This window comes from Mandrillus leucophaeus, unplaced genomic scaffold (genome assembly GCF_000951045.1).
Source record: "Mandrillus leucophaeus isolate KB7577 unplaced genomic scaffold, Mleu.le_1.0 Scaffold64, whole genome shotgun sequence".
NCBI classification, from domain to species: domain Eukaryota; kingdom Metazoa; phylum Chordata; class Mammalia; order Primates; family Cercopithecidae; genus Mandrillus; species Mandrillus leucophaeus.
Genome location: NW_012106919.1, coordinates 3585360 through 3608808, shown reverse-complemented (window position 1 = coordinate 3608808; position 23449 = coordinate 3585360).

Below are 23449 nucleotides of genomic sequence, written 5' to 3'. Positions count from 1 at the left end.
GGTGGGGCTGGGGTTCTAAGTATTCATATAATCCCCGTTTTTGGTAGGGAGGCTAATAGCCATCCTCAGTTGGACCCAGTCTCCCCATGTTCCCCAAGGAGCCTGACTGGTTCACTTCTCCACAGAGTAAATCCCTGGTCCTGCTAAGTATGAAAAAAAAGGAGCCAGACCAAAAAAAAAAAAGGCCGGGTTGGTTAAAAGGGGCTTGGGCAGGGCAGGGGGGGGGAAGAGGAGGGATAAGTGGGTATCATTACTTCTTTCCGTCTCTTGATCACCTATCTTTTTTCCAGCCCCAATATGTACTTCCATATTTGACGCACATCGTGCCTTCAATTCCTGAATCTTTCTAGAGATCTGAAGTATAGAGAGGCTCACTTCATCTTGACTTCCTCCCCGTCTTGCTGGCTTTGTTCCAAATTATATCTGCTCATGTGCTTCTCAGCTTCCAAATTTTTATAGACATTGATTATCTGCTGAATTTCCTCCCTGGTCTCTTGCCTTGGTAGTCTGTTTGTTTTTTAAATACTATACTATCATCTTAGTGGACTTTTGGTAGGAAACAGATAAAAGCATGTGTTCTAGTCTCCATGTTTAGCCAGAAGCTCCCCAGAGCAGTCACTCTTAACTCCTGGGCTTAGAAGAGACTGATGGGGAAAAAGCCTCCTGATTGTGGAACGTGAGCCATTGTATTCCAGGCTAGCCACTGCTGCTTTGGTTCACAGTACACATGAAGTATGCTGTACGAACTAACCTTTTAGCAATGCTCTTTATGGCTGTCTCCCTGGAGAGCTTCAAGAAGTCAGGCATTATGCACCAGGTAAGCATCCTCAGTGGGATAGGAGTCATTTGGCCAAACCGGCTGTAAAGTAAATCCCTTTCCCCATTATTCTGTTGCCAGTTGGCTTCACTTAGTAAACATATGGTTAAGTAGTTAATGTGGCCGGTACACTATGAAGAGCCAGCAGTCAGCCTCCTAGGGCTTCTTGGTGGGTTCATAACCACCACATTGGTTTGGTTGCAGGGGAAATTCAGTTTTTGGCTTGGCTAAGTACAGATTTATCTCTGATAATGTAAAATCATCTTGAAATGCCTGTGTAAACACTGCTCTCTCCTTTCTTGGTTGTCATCTGAAACACTTTCCACTTTTAAGGCTCAGGTAAAATGCCAATTCTTCTGTAACTTTTCTAGTCCTCATCTTCATGTTCTCAGGGTGCTTTTGATAGGACTCTGGGGTTACCTTTTCTAAGAATTGCATTCACTTGTTTAATAGTTGCCCTCTGTGGTTGGACAGGGAGCTCATCAAGGCCAGCAACTCTGTCTCCCCTGTACTCCAGTGCCCAGCAGGGTGTCTGACACATACATGGGAGCAGCCCATGCATATTTATTGACTGACTGAGTGAAGAGTCTTCTGTTAGTAGAGCCTATGTATCCTTTTACCAGGGATGGTAAAAGGACATCCTAGTGATGAGTTTGTAGTGAGTTACCTTTTGGCTTCACATTAGAGCCTCTAGAGACAACTCAAGGCTTTCCTTGGCAATACCCCTTCCCCTAAGCCCCCCTGCCAGGAGAAGGGGCTCAAGTGTGAGTTAACAACAAAGTAGAACGACAAGACAGAGCTAGTCTCTGCCTTGGGAGTGCACTTCTGCAGGGAAGGATGCGAAACTGGGGTCCACACTCTTGGGTCTCCCCTTGGATCCTGCTGCTCCTTTGGGATGTGGCTTGCTCCTGGCTGCTGGAGTGACGTAAAGGGCCCACGTCATCTGGTTTTCCTTGTCCTGGTCCCTCCTGTCGTCATCAGGGTTACACTGTACCCTGCAAACATCCTGTGCAGGTTCTAACCCAATGGAGGTCATCAGTCCTATGTACCTACTCCAGTTGGAAAATTCCTTTATTTCAAGGCATCAAGTACAGGAAAGTGAATGATTTTCCTAGTTTAACATTTGCATTAAACACAGGCTGTGTTCTCACAGGGACCCTGCAGAATGTGTTTCCCGGTTCTTATGACAAAAAGAATACTGCTGGTAAGGATTAGCAAAGAATGTCTTCAAATAATAATCAAAAGACATAGATAAATTCCAAATAAAATTCCATAATAATGGACTACGATGTAGCAATGGAAAGGAACTGACACTGGTATATGCAAAAATATCATGTGGAGTGAAAGGAGCCAGATATAAAAGACTACATGGTGTATGACTCCATTTATATGAAATTTATGGAAAACACAAGTCTATGGAGATGGAAGGCAGATGGGTGTTTGCCTGGGGCTAGAGGGGAAGTGGAAATTAACATGGGCACAGCATTATCTGTCTGGAGTAATGGAACTCTTCTAAACTGGATTGTGGTGATGGCTGCACTATTGTATAGATTAACTAAAAGTCATCAGAATGTGCGTTTATACTGGGGAATTGTATGATATGTAAATTATACATCTATGAAGCTGCTAGAAGTATGGAAGAAAAAGAAGCCAGTCCTTACCCCCCCATACACAAAAAAGACTTAAACATTCTTCCTTCAACTCAGGAAGTAGAAGGAAAAGATTTGCGAGGGTTCTGCAGCTCTCTATTGATGTAGATTTCAGGCACGCCTCAACGTTAAAGTCTTTTTCCTTTTAATTTAACAACACTGTCTTCCTGTCCTTGGAGGGTTGGAAATGGCACAGAATCCTCCTACTGCTAAAGACAGTGAAACCAGAAAGTGAGGCATGAGAAAGATACTCGGCTCCCCTGAGCTGCCTCCCCTACATGTAACCTCTTCAGCTCACCCGGCCCAGCAGCTTCTTCATCTCCTCTTTTAGCTATTACTGTAGTCATCCAAGCACAAAGACCCTAATTGTCAGTGTCTGCAGGTTCAACCTACACAGTGCAGCTCCAGCTCCATCAAGGCCCATGCGCTTCCTTGCAAGACAGTCCTGAAGAGGCAGCTCTGAGCAAAGACGTGAGGAGCCAGGAGGGGCACTGGCTGGCCCAAGGCAAGCAGCTTTGCTGACCTGTTGGCAGGTCAAGGGCCCAGGTCTATGTAATCCAAACCACCCGGAAAGAATCAGACCCACCAGGATGGAGAGATGAAAAATTAGAAAACAATAGTAGGATAGAAAGCATCGTCACAATAATAGGCCACACTCATCTAGACGTTTTAATACTTTGCAGAACTCTTTCACATTATCTTATTTAATCCTCACAGGCTCCAGGCAAGATTGCCATTAACATCCCCAGGAAACTGAGGGAGACAGGCAAGATAATCAGTGACAGAGTTGGGGACTGAAAGTCAGTTCTTTTGACTTAAATTAGTTATACGCACCATACTATGTACATGCGGGTCCCTATATTCACTGATATATATATGGGTTATGTATACATAGTATAGATACCATATTTATGTATACATCTGTATACATAAATGTTTATGTGTGTGTGTATGCACATTGAATACCCACTGTGTATTAGGCCCTTTTTAAAGCCCTTCACATTATATTCTCACCACAACCCCATGAAGTAGATACTTTTTAACAGATGAGGAAACTGAGGCACAGAGCAATTTCCCTTGCCAAAGGTCACACAGTGTCCAAGTGGCAGAGCTGGGATTTGAACCCACATCATCCAGTGTGCTTTCATGACACCACATTGCCTGTCTCTTGGTCCACCACATGGGTGAGTTTTGGCTTTGATTTCAGGGTACAGATTGCACTAAAATTCTGGCTTTCCCAGCTCAAGTCGGTCTGGCCCATGCTGCCTTCACCTGCAAGGACTTCATTTCCTGCCGTCATGGCAGCTCTGTCTCATCAGTGTCCCAACCGCTTAGTGTTTCTTTCACTCCCAGGCTTGGCTTCTGTTTCTGCTGCCACCAACCTCATGGTACAGACCCCAGAGGAGCTGAAAAAGCATGTGGATTTTATGGGCCTGTGGATTTTATGGGCCTATGGATTTTTGAAATGTTATGAATGTTGATTTATTATCTTCTCTGCATGTACAAAATGGCCTTCTAAAAACTTTATGGATATATTTACATGGGAATTTCCAACTAAAGAATGTACTGTAATACCAAGAAATTTGTTGCCAATATTGGTTCATTTCCAAGTGATATTGAATCAGGTCTAAGTAAATATTTATGATTTATCTTGAAATGTGACAGACTCATGACACAGTAATTAATTTTACTGTAGGCTGCATTCAGAATGGCTTTGGTAATATATGAGTAGGTGTGTAAAATGTTTATAGGGCTTTCAAAAATAAGCCCAAGGCTTAAATGAAACCTTAATCAGACAACCGAGGAGGAATACAATTGCAATTCTAATTTTGCTGATAGAATTTCTGTGGGAAACAAGGAGTTTCAGAGATTGATATTCATGGCAGAGAACCAGCACAGATCATATATTTTATGTACTGCTAAACTATTTGGAAACTTCAAATACATTTACTTTTCAAGAAATGCATGCTTTGAGCAATGGTTACAAAGGAAAGGCTAAATTTAGAAAATCGGCTTTGGTTTAGGGCAAACACAGAGAGGAACAGATATTTCAGAACTCTGCAAGAGACTAAAGGCCTCAAGTGAGGCCTCCATTTTGGGGTGCTTCTTTTTCTCATCCCCACATTTAATCAGTCAACAAATCCTGCGTTTTCTACCTTAAAAACATATCCAGAATCTGGCTGCGTCTCGCCACCTCCACTATAACCACATGGTCTACCCCCATCATCTCTCACCTGGGTTACTATGGAAGCCCCTGGCCTGGCCTCCCTGTGTCCAAGCATCCTCCCTTCCCCACGGAGTCCGGCATGATCCCTGTGGGAACATAAGTGAGTTCACACCACTCCCCTATTTCCACTGGCTTCCAGTCCCACTCAGACTCCAAGCCAAATACACAGGGAGCCTACAGGCCCCACAGGACTGTATTAGTCAGGGTTCCCTAGAGGGACAGAACTAACAGGGTACATATATGTTATAAATAATATATTTATATAATAATATATTTTTTATATATATATAAAAAATATATATATAAAGGGGAGTTTATTAAGTATTAACTTACATGATCACAAGGTCCCACAACAGGTTATTATTGTTATCCCCAAGAGTGTATTCATCCAATAACATTTATTGAATACCTACTATTCGTCAGGCACTATGCTATATATTGATGCTGTAAAACTGTATTGGTCTTGCTTCAAGGAACCTACAATTGAATGAAGGAGAAAAACACACAAAAAATCAACTATTGCAGCTCCATCAGCCCAAAATGATATGTGTTATGGAGGGTGGTGGAGCGGGAAGAGGTACAGCTACATCACAAGATCCACAGGAAAAATGAACTGACAGCTTTTTTTGTTTGTTTCTTTGTTTGTTTTTTAAACTTACTTTCTGGGTCAGACAAGCTGGCTTATGATTGTAATCCCAGACCTTTGAAAGTCCAAGGTGGGAGGAATGCTTAGTCCCATGAGTTTGAGACCAGCCTAGACAACATGGTGAGATCCTGTCTATTGAAAGAGGAAAAAAATAGCCAGGCTTGGTGGTGCACGCTTGTAGTTCTAGCTACTGAGGAGGCTGAGGCAGGAGGATCACTTGAGTCCAGGAATTTGAGGCTGCAGTGAGCTGTAATCATGCCACTGTGCTGCACTCCAGCCTGGGTGACTGCAAGATCCTGTCTTGGAAAAAAAGAAAAAAAAGAAAAAAAATCCTACTTTCTTCCTCCTCAATCATGTAAGGCTCTTTGTTAATGTCCTCCTTTGCCTGATGAATGGACTTTTCCGGAGAAGTCAGTCTACAGACACTATTTTTATTTACAATGACCAGAAATCAGGTTAGTTTAGAGTCTGTCCTGGGGCTGGTTCAAGGGAGGAGTGATGGAAAATCTTGTGTATTACTCCTTTCCCTTTGACAGTCTCTCCAAAAAAGACTTTGTTGCCATCATGCAAGATTTGAGGTGTCTTTTCAGGGGGATCAAAACCCCATAAATCTACCCGCACACATAGACCTTAAGAGTCTTATAAAGATACTGCCTCTAATATCTCAAAGTAGGGAGTGGGCAGCCCAGGGAATGCAGAATGATACGCTGGGGAAACGGGAAGCAAATATTGGGATGTCTGCTACTAATGTTTTATCTAAAAATGAAAAAGGAATTAAGCTTCACTTAAATTTAATATACAGGTTGGCGCATGCATGCTTGCTTGGTCTGTCTGTTGCTCCCATGTCACATACAGACCTCAAGGGGTATCCTGAGGAACCCCGAGTGTTACACACAGTTTGACGAGTCTCTCATTGGCTTTCAGAGTATCGTAGCTTCTTCGTGCCACTTGAGAGGATAGGGAAATTGTATTATTTAGTCTTAACTAAACGAATCCTCACACAACTGAGTGGCTTGGGAAGAGCTCTACAAAGAAAGGAGTGTGGCGGTAACACCTACAATGCAAATGCAAATAAACAACAAGAAAATGGCACTGTCCCTAATGCAAAATAAGCTCATTGTCAGATATATCATGAGGTTAGAAACCATAACAATCTCATCAGATCAGACAAGACATTGACAAAAACAAGTTTAGAAATTATCAAGGGGACAGTGCCTTCACCTCCACTGGCATTTGTGATAAACCTCATCCTAAGTGTATATTAAGCCTTGAGATATTAGCTAATAATAGAAATGCATCAATATAATTTATAGATAAGTAAATACACTATATTGGAGTGTATCTTCAACATTTTTACTGCTAGGGTTATGTGAATTTAAAAAAATTGAAGGCCTCCTTTTTAGGGACCTAGCCCTGCTTTAACAAGTCTCGGACCTTTACGATAATATTCACTGTCATTTGGGCAGAGCTGAGGTAGGAGGTGGGACTAGATTCTGGATATGGGACTCAGATACAGGACCAAATTGAGGACTACCTAAAACAGGTCCGGCGTGGAAGCACTTCTCCCTAAGACATGCAAACCAGTGTGCCATGTCAGTTTACCATTGCCATGGCAACACCTGAAAGTTATCACCCCTCTCTATGGTGACAACTCCACAGAGACTACTACCCTCATCCTAGAAATTTCTGCATAAGCTGCCTCTTACTTTGCATAGAATTGAAAGTGGGTATGAATATGGCGGCAGAACTGCCTCTGAGCTGCTACTCTGGACACACTGCCAGTGGGGTAGCCCGGCTTCGCTGCTGCTCCTGTACACTGCTGCTTCAATAAAAACTGCTGTTTAACACCACCAGCTCACCTTTGAATTCTTTCCTGTGTGAAGCCAAAAACCTTGGGCTAAGCCCCAGTTTTGGGGCTTCACTGTCCTGCATCAGAGCCAGGTGGCTGGTCTGTATAGACCTAAGATCAAGGGCTTGTCGCTTATTCACTTACAAGCTGCATGTTTTAAACAACACTATCAGAACGCTGATGTTCCCTGAAAACCTGTCCTGCGTGCTGTGAGCCTTTGCAAAAATAAATCGTATTTTATAACAAATAACCATTTTATACTGTACAATAATGGAAAATACTGAAATGTAGTTTTATAAAATCTTTTCTTCATGTTGTGAAATTTAACTTATAAAATTTCCTGTCACCCATATGTATTCTTTTTGTTTCTGTCTTTTCTTAATCTGACAATGATTTTTCTTTTGGTGGGAGAAAATTTGCATGGCTACTCCACATGTGACAGTGTTGCTCGGTGAGTCCTGGTCACAGAAAGTTTAAGAAATGTTCCTTTAGAGCATGTGAATAAATCTTGCCTCAATCAAATTCTTTTTCCTGCAGCCTCCCCTGCTGGGCTCCCTTCCTTGACCTCTGAGCCTGCTGCTTGCCTTGACCCCAAGTTCAGAGGCTCCCACTGACCCGGCCCTTTGCTGTCCTTTTAAGGCCAAGCCTAGGGATGAGCCTCTTCCTCACAGGTTAGGAGCTTTCACCACCACCTCCGGATCTCAGAAGGTGAGAACTGAGAACAGATCTCTGAGAACGGGCACCTTGTGAACAGGTGCTGCTTAGTTCCTAGAGGAATTCAGAGGGAGAACTGCATGGCGGGCTGCCAGCTCCTTGCCTCAAGGTGCTTCTTTCCAGGGATGGCGGGTAGTTCAGCGGCGAGTCGCTCAAACCGGGCTCTGCTGTTGGGACACGTTACTTAGCTTCAGTGTATGTCCGTTTTCTCATTTGTAAAATCAGGATAATAATAACTCCCACTTCTTGGACTTCTTGAAAATGAAATGAGAATCCTATAGGCTAATGCACTTGGCCTGACACATAGTAAGTCGTCAAAAAATGTGAGCTACTGTTATTATCAAGCATTATTTACTTATATTCAGTCCCCAGCTGAATAATTGGAGAGAACTTCATGGCTAATGTAAAATTGGACTTTGACCACACCTACTTAGAGGGTTGACACTTCTCCCTCCAGAAAATAACAGGACCTCATACAATTTATTCTACGTAGAACAACTTAAATATAGTTTGCAGTAATGGGATTTGGGAGCAGACAGATTTGGACTCAAATACCAGCTCTGTCACATGTTGCCATGATCTTGGGCAAGTCCCTTAGCTGTTGTGGGCCTCATCTGTGCAGTGGGTATTTACACAGTAATACTGAGTTGTGAGAACATGATGTAAGCATAGGATTCAGGAGAGTGACTGGCACTTAGTGGGATCTCAATATCTTGTCCCTCTCCCCTTTTCTTAATAGCCATAATAGACATTGATAGAAGAATTAACATTTGTTTAACCCCTACTGTGTACCATGCACTGGATAGGATTTTATAATCTTACATAATCTCCTGTATTCTTTAAAATGATGTCACGTATATATTAATAACATAATTTTGTGGATGAAAGAACTAAGTTCAGAGAATTTAAGACCTTTTTCAAAGTCAATAACTTGACTGCAAAAGTCCATGCTATTCCTCCTTCCCACTGGCTGCACCATCTCAGATCTCTGGACCAGCAAACACTATACCTCTAAAGGAGAATACCTAGTTTCACCTCTGGTTCCAAATGTTGGTAATTAAACCAGAACCAGCATGAAGGAGTTGTTTGGAACTTTTACCACAAGCCTGCAAGACACTTAATGTTACCAGCACAGTCCCCGGTAAGGGGAATATGGTTTGTTTCCCTCCAACTCCTAATTACTGTGACGTTCAAGACATACTCATCCCTGCCAAAGCTTCTCTCTAACTCTCCTCTTATCAACACAGTGATAACCCTGTCTATTTGATCCCTTAGGGGTGGAATATAGGGTCACAGAACATTGCTGTCAGGACTTTAGACAATGGTTCTCAGGCTATCACTGATGAAAGTTCAGTTGGCAATCCAGGGCAGTCTTCATCAAGAAGAAAGACGGAAATAACCACTAGCTATTAAATTTGACCACCATCTGAAACTGATAATCCAAGACTAGCTGGATCAGTTATGGTCAACTAAAATTTATGTCACAGAGGAGCCCCTGGGAAGGGCACAGGGCAGCAGGTGTGGGAAGGTGATGAGCACAGGACCACATTGGAACCCAGAGGTCATTCCACACCCCCAGTACGGATGCAAGACAGAAGTCCCAGACAACGTCTTTTCAAAAATAAAAATACCTTCATTTTCTTCTGATTTTAAAATAATACATGCATATCATTCTTATTTTTAAAAATCAGACAATATGAAAAGGCTTAAAGAAGGAAATGAAAATTCCACTCTTAATTCTGCCACTTGGTGAAAACATTCTGTGTAAATCCCTCCAGACTTTTTTCTGTTCATATACCTCTAGCCCCCCACAATTGTTCTGAAAACAAAAATCAACCTTTCCTAAAGAGTATAGATTGATGTTGCTATATTTAATGGAATTATGATATTCCATTATAGAGATGTACCATTCCATTACAGAGATTCCTTTATAGAGGTGTAATATTAAATATAGCCATTTCTTTCTTTTAGATTGTCTCCAATTTGTCATGATTATAAACAAAGCTGTGTATACTGTAACAAACACCCTGGTACATTTTTGGTATTTCATCCTGTGGTTAATGCTGATGCTGAAATTCCACAAGATTCCAGGAATCTCAATATCACTTATGTATAAATACTTAATAAGTTATGGCTGAAACATTCATTCATTCACTCATTTGCTCTCTCTCTCTCTATATATATATATACACACACACATATTGGGTAACCACGATGTTCCAGAAACAAATCTATGTTCTGTGGATACGCAGTGAATAAAACAGGCAAACTCTCTGCCTCAGAACACTCACATTTAAAGAGGGGAGACAAACGATGAAATAAATAACAGTGTGTTAGAAGCTTGCAAATGTTAAGGAGAAAAATGAGGCAGAAAAGGGTGGTTTTCTCTTATAGTCATTCAGTATTTTTTCCCTGTTCTCTGTCATCATCATGCTATTTAGTTTAATTCACTAAATGCCTGTTAAGTCCCTATGCTGTGCCTTAAACTGTGCTAGGTATTGGGAATGGGGTGGAGAGTTGTGTGGAATATGGACCCTAGCATGGACAAGTTCACGTGTCATCATTTTCTTGCTCATGACTTCACCATTTCATATGTGTATATTTTGTCTTCACAACTACATTAAAAGGTCTTAGAGGGCAGGAATCCATCCACATTCTTTGTGTTCTCCTGAGCTTTTAGTATATTTTTGTACAGAGTTAGTGTTCAATAAATGCTTGTTCCCCATACTTGTGACATAGAAATAATGCAAGTGGTTTTGAGAGATGAAAAACTGGGTTCTGATAAGCCAAAAAAAAAAAAAGGCACTGATTAATACCCAACGTTAATGAGAAAGCTAGCTATTTAGCTCATAAAATTGGCCTTTAAAAAAACTTGTTCTAAATCGTGCCATTTAATCAAATATAGTGATATAAGTATAGTAAATATAGTAATTTTAGCAAATGTTGTGCAAATCTGGCTGAATAAGTAATACAAATTTTTTTAAATAGAAAAACACAAACCAAACAGAGAAGCATGCTGGGTTTTCAGCTGGCTCTGTGTGGCTCATTTACGCTGCCCCCACATCCTACTAACACACACCCAACTCTGCCTCCAGGGGGAGCTCCAGCACTCATTTGAGTCCCAAGGCCTTAGTTCCAAGGGACTGTCAACCCTCCCAGCAGTATCCGGTTTTGAACTCTCTCATGGTCCTGGCTAGCAGTCAGCTCTTTCATCTGCCTTTAAAAACAACAACAACAACAACAACAACAACAACAACAACAACAACAACAACAACAAAATATTTGCTATCCAAATGTAGATAACTCTAAAGGTATGAAGTAGTTCAGAATAAGACTTTGGCTTTAGAGTGATCTTGATTGAATACCTAATATTTGTCAGGGATTGTGTCCTGCACGTTACATATATTATTCCTAACTCTCAAAACAAACTTGCAAGAGGGGTCCTGTTATCCTCACTATTACCCTATGCAGACAAGGACTGTGCAGCTGAGAGAGGTTAAGGAACTTGCCTGAGGTCACAGTGTCAGCAGTGGAGGCAGATCTACCTAAATTAGGGCCCAAGCACTTCTACCTTGCACTCTGCTCTCAGTAGCTGCCCTTATTTACCTGTTTATTACTTGTTACTGTCATCATTTTCATCAGATTATTGTTATAGTTGATGTCTTTCTGGCAGAGGCAATGCAGTTTTTTGTGTGTGTTTGACCTCAGCACACTTTGTTTTTTGACACAGTGTCTTGCTGTGTCATCAAGGCTGGAGTGCAGTGGTGGGATCACAGCTCACTGCAGCCTTCACCTCCCCAGGCTTAGGTGATCCTCCCACTTCAGCCTCCAGAGTAGCTGGGACTACAGGTGCATGCCACCACACCTGGCTGATTTTTTGTAGAGATGGGGTTTTGCCATGTTGCCCAGGCTGGTCTCAGACTCCTGGGCTCAAGCTATTCTTGCAACCCCTGAGATATGGTTTGGCTGTGTCCCCACCCAAATCTCATCTTGAATTGTAGCTTCCATAATCCCCACGTGTTGTGGGAGATAATTGAATCGTGGCGGCAGTTCCCCCCATACTGTTCTCATGGTAGTGAATAAGTCTCACAAGATCTGATGGTTTTATAAGGGGTTTCCCCTTTTGCTTGGCTCTCATTTTCTCTTGACTGCTGCCATGTAAGATGTGCCTTTTGCCTTCCGCCATGATTGTGAGGCCTCCCCAGCCACGTGTATCTGTGAGTCCATTAAACCTCTTTTTCTGTATAAATTACCCATTCTCGGGTATGTCTTTATCAGCAGCGTGAGAACAGACTAAAACACCCACCTTGGCCTCCCAAAATGCTGGGATTATAGGCGTGAACCACTGCACCTGGCCTGTTTTTTAATTTTAAGACTAGCTTTTTAAAGAGTAGTTTTAGGTTCACAGTAAAACTGAGAGGAAGGCGCAGAGACATCCCATACCTTCTTCCCCGAAATATGCACAGCCTCCCCATTATCAACATCCCCCACCAGAGTACACCCTGGACAGAGCACAGCAGAGTACACTGTCATATCATTATCACCTAGTGTTCATAGTTTACATTAGGGTTCACTCTTGGTGGTGTACATTCTACGGGTTTGGACAAATGCATAATGACATGTATCCACCATTATAATATCATACAGAATAGTTTCACAGCCCTAAAAATTATCTGTGCTCCACCTATTCATCCCTCCCTCCCTGTAACCCTTAGCAACCCCTGACTTTTTTTTTAAATCATTTTCATAGTTTTGCCTTTTCCAGACTGTCATCTAGTTGAAATTGTACAGTATGTGTAGTCTTTTCAGATTGACTTCTTTCACTTAGTAACATACATTTAAATTTACCCATGTCTCTTCATGGCTTGATAGCTCATTTCTTTTTAGCATTGAATAATATTTCATTTTCTGGATGTACCACAGTCTATTTATCCACTCACCTACTAAAGGACAGCTTTTGACAACTGCAAATAAAGCTGCTATATACATCCGTGTGCAGGATTTTGTGTGGACATAAGTTTTGAACTCCTTCAAGGAAATACCAAGAAGCATGATTGCTGGATTGTATGGGAAGATGATGTTTAGTTTAGTAAGAAACTGTCTTCTAAAGTGGCTGTACTGTTTTGCATTCCCAGCAGCAATGAATGAGAGGTCCTGTTGCTCCGCATCCTCACCAGCACTCAGTGTTGTCAGTGCTCTGGATTTTGACCGTTGTAATAGGTATGTAGTGGTATCCCATTATTTTAATTTACATTTTCCCAATAACATATAATGGGGAGCATTGTCTTATATGCTTATTTGCTATCTGTCTGTGTTCTTTGGTGAGGCAGGTGTTAATGTCTGTGACCCACTTTTTTCTTTTTTTTGGTAGAGACAGGTTCTTGCTCTATCACCCAAGAGGGAATGCAGTGGTACCATCGTAGCTCACTGAAGCCTTGAAGCCTCTATCTCCAGGGCTCAAGTGATCCTCTCCTCAGTCTCCCAAGTAGCTGGGATTATAAGTGAGTGCCACCATGCCTGGCTAACTTATTTATTTATTTATGTATTTGTAGAAACAGGGTCTTGCTATGTTGCCCAGGGTGGCCTCACACTTCTGGCTTTCAGTGATCCTCCCACCTTGGCTTCCCAAAGTGCTGGGATTATAGGTGTGAGCTGCTGCACCTGGCTTTGGCCTGTTTTTGAATCATGTAGGTGATCATCAACACCTTGATGGTCACCTTGAATCAAGTGCTTGCACTAGCTAGGACTTCAAATACAATGTTGAAAATGAGTAGTGAAAGGAAACATCCTTGACTTGTTCTTTATCTTATTTGGAAAGCTTCTGGTTGTCACTATTAAGTATGATGTTAGCTATAGGGCTTTTTTAGGTATTTTTTTTTTTATCAAGTAGAGGCAATTCCCCTTTATTCTTAGTTTGTTGAGAGGTTTTATCATGAATTGGTGTTGGATTTTGTCAAACGCTTTTTTTACATCTACTGATAAGATCACGTAATTTTTTTTCTTTAACCTGTTGATATGATGGATTACATCAATTGATTTTTGAATGTTGAACCAGCCTGTATACCTGGGATAAATCCCACTTGGTTGTGGTGTATAATTATTTTTATACATTGTTGGGATTGATTTGCTGATATTTTGTTGAAGATCTTTGCATTTATGTTCATGAGAGATATTGATATGTAGTTTTCTGGTTTTGCAGTGTCTTTATCTAGTTTTGGTGTTAGGGTGATGCTGGCCTCATAGATTGAGTTAGGAAGTATTCCCTCTGCTTCTATCCTCTGAAAGAGATTGTGAAGAATTGGTATCATTTCCCTTTAAAATATCTGGTAGAATTCACTAGTAAACCCATCTGCACTGGATGCTTTCTGTTTTGGAAGGCTATTAATTATTGACTCAATTTCTTTACTGGATATAGGCCTATTCAGACTGTCTGTTTTTCCTTGTATGAATTTTGGCAGATTGTGTCCTTCAAGGAATTCATCTATTTCATCTAGGTTAACAAATTTATGGGCACAGAGTTGTTCATAGTATTCCTTTATTATCCTTTTAATGGCCATAGGATCTGTAGTGATGTGCCCTCTTTCATTTCTGGTATATGTCCTCTCTCTTTTTTTCTTAGTCTGGCCAGAGACTTATTGATTTTATTGATCTTGATCTTTTCAAAGAACAAGCTTTTGATTTCATTAACTTTCTCTACTGATTTTCTATTTCACTGATTTCTGCTCTCCTATTTATTTCTTTCCTTCTGTTTACTTTGAATTTAACTTGCTCCTCTCTTTCTGGTTTCCTAAGGTAGAAGCTTAGATGATCTATTTTAGATCTTTCTTCTTTTCTAATGCATGCATTTGATGCTATAAATTTTCCTCTAAACACTGCTTTCACTGCATCTCACAAATTTTGATAAGATGTGTTTTCATCTTAACTTAGCTAAAAATATTTTTAAATTTCTCTTGAGATTTCTTCCTTGACCCATGTGTTATTTAGAACTGTGTTGTTTAGGGACTCTTCCTGTGGATTCGGGCACCATGTCCTTCACTGCCCCCCTCTGCTGCAATCACATTTCTGGTAGGCAGTGGATCAGGGAAGCACCAGCAGCTGTGGACCATGTGGAGAAACACTACTGGCCGAGCATGCCCTACCTGACTGTGGGACAAGAGTAGAGCAGTGCCGAGGTGCACTTGGCAGAGCCCTTTGAGGCTGTGAAGGCGGCCAACATTTCCAAGTTGCCTCTGTATAGATAGATTTGTTATAAACCAGCTCAGTTATCTCAATGTCAACAAGAAGTGGTCATCTTCTTGTTGAATCATCAGCACCTTGTTGGTCACCTTGAGTCATCATCCCTTTGATTTTATGGATCATGGGGTTGCCATGTCTTTACCTGGTCTGGTGCTGAAAAACTGTAACCTCTATAAAAATGTGAGGCTCTGGAGCAAAGTCTTATTAAAACAAACGTGAGCATAGTGGTCTGCATATGGAATATCTAGGGCTCTAAACAGACTAATACTTATAAGTATAATCACTGTCCTATTGTTTTTCATTTCTTTACCCTGACAGGAAGATATCAGGGATTTCCTGGGTCACAGATGATATAAAACACATTTTGGATGAAAGCTGCAGTAAAGCTACTAACTATGATTTGGGATCTTTTTTTAAGTATGAGATACTTAATGGGGGCTTTATCATGCATTAGTTTGCTTATCTTTTATCAAGAATAACTGGCTAAACTTAATGGAAATGTGAGGTTTTTCAGTTACACATTCTCCTAAAAATAGCATTTTCTTCTGGGATTTGACTACTAAATGAAGACATTTAAATGAAGTAAAGGTTATTTATCAAAACTTTCAAAAAGTGTGCTGCTTAATCTCCATATATTTGGGGATTTTCCAGAGATCTTTCAGTGATTGATTTCTAACTTAATTCCACTGTGATCTGAGAGCAGGCATTGCATGATTTCTATTCTTTTACTTTTGTTAAGTTGTGTTTTATGACCCAGATTGTGGTCTGTCATGGTGAATATTCCATGTGAGTTTGAGAAGAATGTATATTCTGCTGTTGTTGGATGTAGTCATCTGAGTAGTCTGTAGATGGTCATTATATCCAGTTGATTGGTGGTATTTTTGTTATTGTTGTTGTTGTTGTTGTTTCTAGAGAGAGAGTCTCACTCTGTCACCCAGGCTGGAGTGCAGTGTTGTGATCATAGCTCACTGCAGCCTTGAACTCCTGGGCTCAAGCGATCCTCTTGCCTTAGCCTCCCAAAGTGCTGGGATTACAGGTGATGGTATTGTTGAATTCAACAATGTCTTTATTGATTTTCTGCCTGCTAGTTATGTTCATTTCTGATAGAGGGGTGTTGAAATCTACAATTACAATATTAGATTCATCCATTTCTCCTTGCAATTCTGTCAGTTTTTGCCTCATGTAGTTTGATACTGTTGTTAGGCACATACACATTAACAATTGTATATCTTCTAGATTTTCCTCTTTATCATTATATAATGCCCTTCTTTATCACTAACTTTTCTTGCTTTGAAGTCTGCTATAACTGAACTTAATATAGTTACTCCTGATTTCTTTTGATTTATGTTATCATGATATAGGATGGATTCTCCATTCATTTACTTTTAATCTATAATTGTCCTTATATTTAAAGTGGGTTTCTTGTAAAAAAATATAATTGGATGGGGTTTTTTGATCCATTCCGATTATCTCTGTCTTTTAATTGGTGTATTTAGACCATTGATGTTTAACATGATGATTGATATAGTTGTATTAATATCTAAGATATTTGTTCCTGTTTTCTTTTTGTTGCTCTTGTTCTTTGTTCCTCTTTTTGTTGTCCACTCTTTTTCTGCCTTTTGGGGTTTTAACTGAGCTTCTTATATGATTGTATCTTCTTTCTTAGTGTATTAGTATGCAGTCATGTGCCACATAATGATGTTTTGGTCAATGACAGACTGCATATATGACAGTGGTCTCATAAGATTATAATACTGCAGTTTTACTGTACCTTTGCTTTGTTTAGATGTGTTTAGATACAAAAAACTTACCACCATGTTACACTTGCCTATAGTATTCAGTACAGTCACATGCTGTGCAGGTTTGTAGCCTAGATAACAAAATAACTCCAACTCCTTCCCCCAGTCCCTTGAATCATTGTTGTCATTCATTTCATTTCATCATACAAGCATACATAAGCGTATATGCATGAGCATGCATAATCAAATACATTGTTGCTATTAATATTTTGAACAAACTGTTATGTGTTAGGTCAATTAAGAATAAGAGAAATAGGTTACAGTGGCTCACACCTGTAATCCCAGCGCTTTGGAAGGCCGAGGCAGGTGGACTGCTTGAGCCCATGAGTTCAAGACCAGCATGGGCAACATGGCAAAATGCTATCTTTACAAAAAGTACAAAAATTAGCCTGGTGTGGTGGTGTGTGCCTGTAGTCCCATCTACTCAGGAAGCTGAGGTGGGAGGACCACCTGAGCCCTGAAGGTGGAGGCTGCAGTGAGCTGAGATTGTGCCACTGCAAAAAAAAAAAAAAAAAAAAAAGAATAAAAATAAAAGTTTTCATTTTACCTTCATTCATTCCTTCTTCAGTGCTCTTTCTTTCTTTATGTAGATCCAAGTTTCTGACTTACATTATTTTCTTTCTCTCCAAGGAACTTCTTTCAACATTTATTGCAAGGCAAATCTACTGGCAACAAATTCCCTCAATTTTTGTTTGTCTGAGAAAGCCTTTATTTCTCCTTCACTTTTGAAGGATAATTTCACAGAGTACAGAATTCTAGGTTGGTGGGTGTTTTTCTCTCAACACTTTAAATATTTCACTCCTCTCCTGTTGCTTGCATGGCTTCTGAGAAGTTACATGCAATCCTTATCCTTGCTTCTCTGTAAGGAAGGTGGGTTTTTCTCTGGTTTCTTTCAGGAGTTTTTCTTTATGTTTGATTTTCTGTAGTGTAAAAATAGTATGCCTAGAAGTAGTGGGGGTTTTTTGGCTTTGTTTTTTTGGCATGTATCCTGCTTGATGTTCTCTGAGCTTCCTGGATCTGTGGTTTGGTATCTGACATTAATTTGGGGGAAAATTCTCAGCCTTTATTTTTTTAAATAATAATGTCTTGTCTGTCCCTTTCTTTCTTTCCCAGTATGTGTATTTGCATTATGTATATTTATACCTTTTGTATTTGTCCATAGTTCTTGGATATTCTGTTCTGGTTTTTGTCAGTATTTGTTCTCTTTGCATTTCAGTTTTGGAGGTTTCCATTGAGATATCCTCGAGCTCAGAGATTCTTTCCTCAGCCTTGTCCAGTCTGCTAATAAGCCCATCAAGGACGTCCTTCACGTCTGTTACAGTGTTTTGTTTGTCATCTCTGGCATTTCTTTTTGGTTCTTTCTCAGCATTTCCATCTCTCTGCTTTCATTGCCCATCTGTTCCCGCATGCTGTCTACTTTATCCATTAGCTCCCTTAGCATCTTACTTACGGTTGTATTAAATTTCTAGTCTGCTAATTCCAACCTCCCTGCCGTATCTGGTTCTGGTTCTGAGGTTTGCTCTGTCTTTCCACGTTGTGTTGTTTTGCCTTGTAACTTTTTCCTGATAGCTGAACATGATATGCTGGGTAAAGTGTGCTACTGTAAACAGACCTTTAGTACTGTGGTGGCAAGGTGCTGGGGAGAGGAGAAGCATTGTCTAGCACTCTGAGTAGGTCTCAGTCTTCTAGTGAGCCTGTGCCTTGACTGTGTGAACTGCCCCTGTGCTTCTTGGTCCCCACACCCTCCTTCAGTGTGACAGGAAGATTGAAGTGGGCTGGAATTATTTCCCTTCCCCCAGGTTAGCTAGCCTTTGATGAAACCCTCAACGGGTTAGGCTCTGGCTAACTAGTTTCTCCCGAGGGCAAACCTCGTTAAGAAGAGCAGAATGCTCTGGAGTGTTCCCAGTGGGTTCCATTTCTCCTCCCTGTGTCAGAAACACAAGCGCATTTTTCTCCGATAGGTACTGTGTGGATCTGGCAGAGCTCCTGGGGGTCAAACTCACAAATGCCTAGGGCCCCTCCCCATGCCTAGGTCCCCCTGGAGTTTATAACTTTCAGACTTTTCCACACTGAACTTCCTGCAGTTTGTCAATTACAGTTCTGCACAGACTTTTCCACACTGAACTTCCTGCAGTTTGTCAATTACAGTTCTGCTTTCACTGCCCAGCGTTGGTTCCTGCAGAGGTTTGTGCTTCTAAGTTTCTATTCTGGTATGTTGTGATTCTTTGTATCTGCCAGTCTCTCTAATTTTAGGGGCAGTGGTTTGCCCGGTGACTTCACTTCTCTTATGGATCCAAGAAGCTTTGCTGATGTTTCAGTTTGTTCAGTATTTTACTTGTTGCTGGGGTGTAGTAGTGACTTCTAAGTTCCTTATACGCTGGGCCAGAAACTGGAGCAATAGTACAGTTTGACAGTACCATTTCCTTCAGATTTAACCCTTAGCCCTTCCAGGCTTTCAAGGCTGTAGTAAGGACCTGTGGGCTCTTTTCAGTACTTTCTGGTCCAGGGCCCTCTGAGCTGAGCAGGCCCTAGCACAGGCAGAATTCCCATCAGGCAGGCCCCAGCTGTTCACTGGACCAAGCACAGCTTTTGACTCAATTAAGTGCCATCTGACCTGTGCCTTCCATTTTGGCTGAGATTCTGCCAGCATACCCCCAGATGCGGGAACACCTGGAAATAAATACATTGCTAGCTTTTCAAGCTCCCATCTACAGACTGATGTAAAGACCTCAGGATGAAATGGGCCTTTCCCCAGTGCCCACCACAGTACCCGGGCCCCAGGAGGTGCACAATAATTTTTGAGTGAATAAATGACATTATTTGCAGAAGCGTTTTGTTAACTATTGGAACCTTTCCCACAGGATACAAAGATAATTTCAGAACAGTTACAGCCTGGGCTAACATGGAAAACTATGAAGACAAAATTATTGAGTCAAATAAGCAAAGCGGCTGACTTTGCTGGTCATGAGCCTAATTAGTGGGGAAATTCTAAAAAATTATTTAGCAAAAAAGGTTATTCTCTTTGGTATAAAAACTTCTTCTGGCTGCGTGCAGTGGCTCACACCTGTAATCCCAGCACTTTGGGAGGCCAAGGTGAGCGGATCACTTGGGGTCAGGAGTTTGAGACCAGCCTGGCCCACATGATGAACCCCATCTCTACCAAAAACTACAAAAATTAGCCAGGCCTGGTGGCATGCACCTGTAGTCCCAGCTACTTGGGAGTCTGAGGCAGGAGAATTGCTTGAACTCGGTAGGCAAAGGTTGCAGTGGGCTGAGACCTTGCCACTGCACTCCATCCTGGGGGACAGAGACCCTGTTTCAACAAAACAAAACAAAACAAAACAACTTCTTCTGCCATGTCCCTAGAGCAGATTGTGGCACTAGGGAGAAGTCAACTTAATAGCTTGAAGTTCTTAGGGTCCATTTTTTTTTCTTTTCTGTGAGCACTGAACCCATCCATTTTCTCAGAGGGAAGCTCATCTCTTCTGTGCATTGTCCGTCAGTCTGCTGTTAGTCCAGTTGCACAGCCAGGTGGCTTTGCAGAAATCCCTGGAGCAGGTCAGTGGCTTATTTTGTTGAAGTTCTAGGTGATCCTGGTGTCCTGGTGACCCATAAGTTCTTGGCAACATTGTCCTCAAAAAGTCAAATTTTAAGAAGTCAGTTTCTGGCCTTAATGAAGTAAAACAAAGACATAGGTTTGGAGCAGCCGGTGGAACTCAGAGCTGGGTTATTGGTAAGGACTAATGTTACACTACCTCTTTTCATCTTCTGTGCCACTCTTAGTGTCTTTTCTTGAATATATTTTTTCTCTCTTGGGGGAATTTAAAATTTTTTAAAATCTTTTTGAGAGCCCTTTCTAATACCAAGCTTCCTAAAGTAAATCTAACCTAATGGGGAAAAATTATTAGCTAAGTTTCTTTTATCCACATTAGAGGGTATTTGAAACATTGATCTTCTGACCACCTTTGACAGATCATGGCCATCGATAAGTCTCCAGGGATGGATTTACTGCTAGTGAAACACAAGATGTATTCTGCACTTCAGCAGAGCAAGGTTTGCCCCACACATAGCTGTAATGGAAAATGAGGTAGGGGGATTTATATACTTAATTAAAAATAGCAGACTCTCAAATTCAGATCCACAAATTGACTTTTAGAGTTCTGATTGCTGAAAGAGTTGCAAATCAAAGCAATTTGGGTTGAAAGTTCATTTTTCCTTGAGTCCAGTTCTTTAAAAATGGAAAGCTTTCACTTGATATTAATTTCACTGATAATAAGAACATAAATGTAGCCTGAATTATATGACTATATATAAATCTGATTTACGAAGATCTGTCAAAGAAGCTCTAAGGATCAGTAACAGACATAGCTTGAGAAGGAAAATCACAGAATTGTCTAGCTAATAACCCCTAGAGTGTATAAGACATATAATTTAAAATTTGTTGTGTTTGGATACAATGATCAAAAATAAACAAATCTTGAAAAATGCAAAATTCCAAACAAGAGAGGGAAGCTGAAGTTATGGGTGTTATCCACACAAGGCCACAATAAATGTGTTTTCCCTCTTATTCTGTTGTTCTGAAAATATTGTTTTGAATTGATAGCTGGTTCACATGTCCTTGTGTCGCTCCATTTTATTATCATTCTGGGCCTTTTGAAGGACGTAACTGCTTTTTAATCACACCAGCAACATAAAGCATAATGACCTATTTTTTTCCCTCATAAATGCCTTAAGACTGTCAGTACCTTAGTATCCTGTGAGCAGTTTGAAGACAGGGACCATGCCGTTCAGCCTGTGTATCCAGATCTGGGCTCAGTGCAGGGCACAGAGGGGCTTGGTGACCATAATGGTTCAGCTGGATTATAGGAGCCAACACATGCAGCCTTTGGTGGCCCCTGAGCCTAAGGAAAGCAAGTGACTGGATTATTCCATTGTCTGGGAAGTATCAGAAGCTGGGCTGGGGACAGATGTGGAATTTGCATGTCTTGGATCTTCAGTAACACAGGGCCTCATTTTTTGTGACTTGGGGAGAGGTAGATTCACAGGCAGAGAAACTAAATAGGCAAAAATGTAGAACACAAGAAAGATTGCTAGAGAGCCTCTAAATGTCTTTGTCTTAAAAAAGAAATGTGAACTTTATCACACAGCTTAAAGTCTTCAGCTGGTGTCCTTCAAGGTTGAGCGATTCTCCGCCAGAGGGAAGAGGGATGACTAGGGGGAGCTAATGGTTTCCTTATTATCAGCTGTAAACTTAACGCTGTATTAGTTTCCGTAAATATTTGGCATGTGAGTAGTAAGTAGGGAATAATGATCGGTCCAAATTACTCATTCGTTACTCTGTTGGTGGAACATATAGTGTCAGCTGATGCAGTCAGCTTGACTCAAGTCTGTGATACAAGCAGCAGGCAGACAGACCGTCAGGGGCTGCAACAGAGGGTCCAAGGTAGCCAGTTTGGGTGAGAAGAACCCTGCTGAGCCTGCTGCCTTCCCTTCTGTACTACACCCCTACGGTTAATCTTAATACCAACTCCAAGCCCTGCCACTCACAGTTCTTTAAACCACCCCAGTCCCTTCTCTAGGACTTTAAGCTACTCCTCGTGGCACTGCAACAGTGCTCAGGGGACACTTGCTGGGGCATACCGGAGCCTTTGACCAGGGTGCCCTGGACAACCCCACTTCCTTTTCTCCTATACTCCAATCTGTCCTATTAATAATCTAGTTCCACACTCCAGGCAGGCTTGGATTTGGAGCTGTAAGACAAGTTGGAGAAGGTAATTCATCTCTTTGAGATTCAGTGGCCTCATCCCTAAAGTGTAGGGTGATCAACCGTCCATGGTTTTTCTGGGACACAGGACTCCTAGTGTTAAAATTGGGATGGTCCCCAACAAAGAGGGATGTATGGGTCACCCTATACAAGCGGGAATACTGACACCTCATTGTGTGGATGAGCTGAAATATTGTTTGCAGAGTAGCAGACAGGAAGTAAGTGGTCAACAATGGTAGCTCCCACCCTCCTCACTCAATTTGGTGAATTTTGAAACAAGGGTTTGTGAAACACTTCCAGGTACCGCTCTAGGTGTTGGGGGACTGTGAGCAAGTAAATTCTAAGACACAAATCCTGGCTTCAAGGTGTCCCCAGTTCATTTGGGAATGTAATAGCAATACAGATGAAACTGCTATTTTATTTACTTATATTTTTATGCTTCATTTTCTTCCAAAAAAGGATTGAATCGGAGGAAGCTCAGAATAAACATACAGATACATGAAAATAAGAGTTGAAGGACAACAACCACGTAATTAAAGGAGACAATGGTGCAATAATTATACTAGGAACCCAAGGCTAAGGAAATCTACTCCAATTGAACACCAAAACAGCCAGAGAACAAAACCACACGGGGAAGACTAAAATGAAACAGTAAATTATACGGTGTCAGCACCACACATTCCAGATAGTGCTCTAGAAGTTCAAGGTGGTATTTGGTGATGATTTTCCTCAAACTGGCTGCATAACC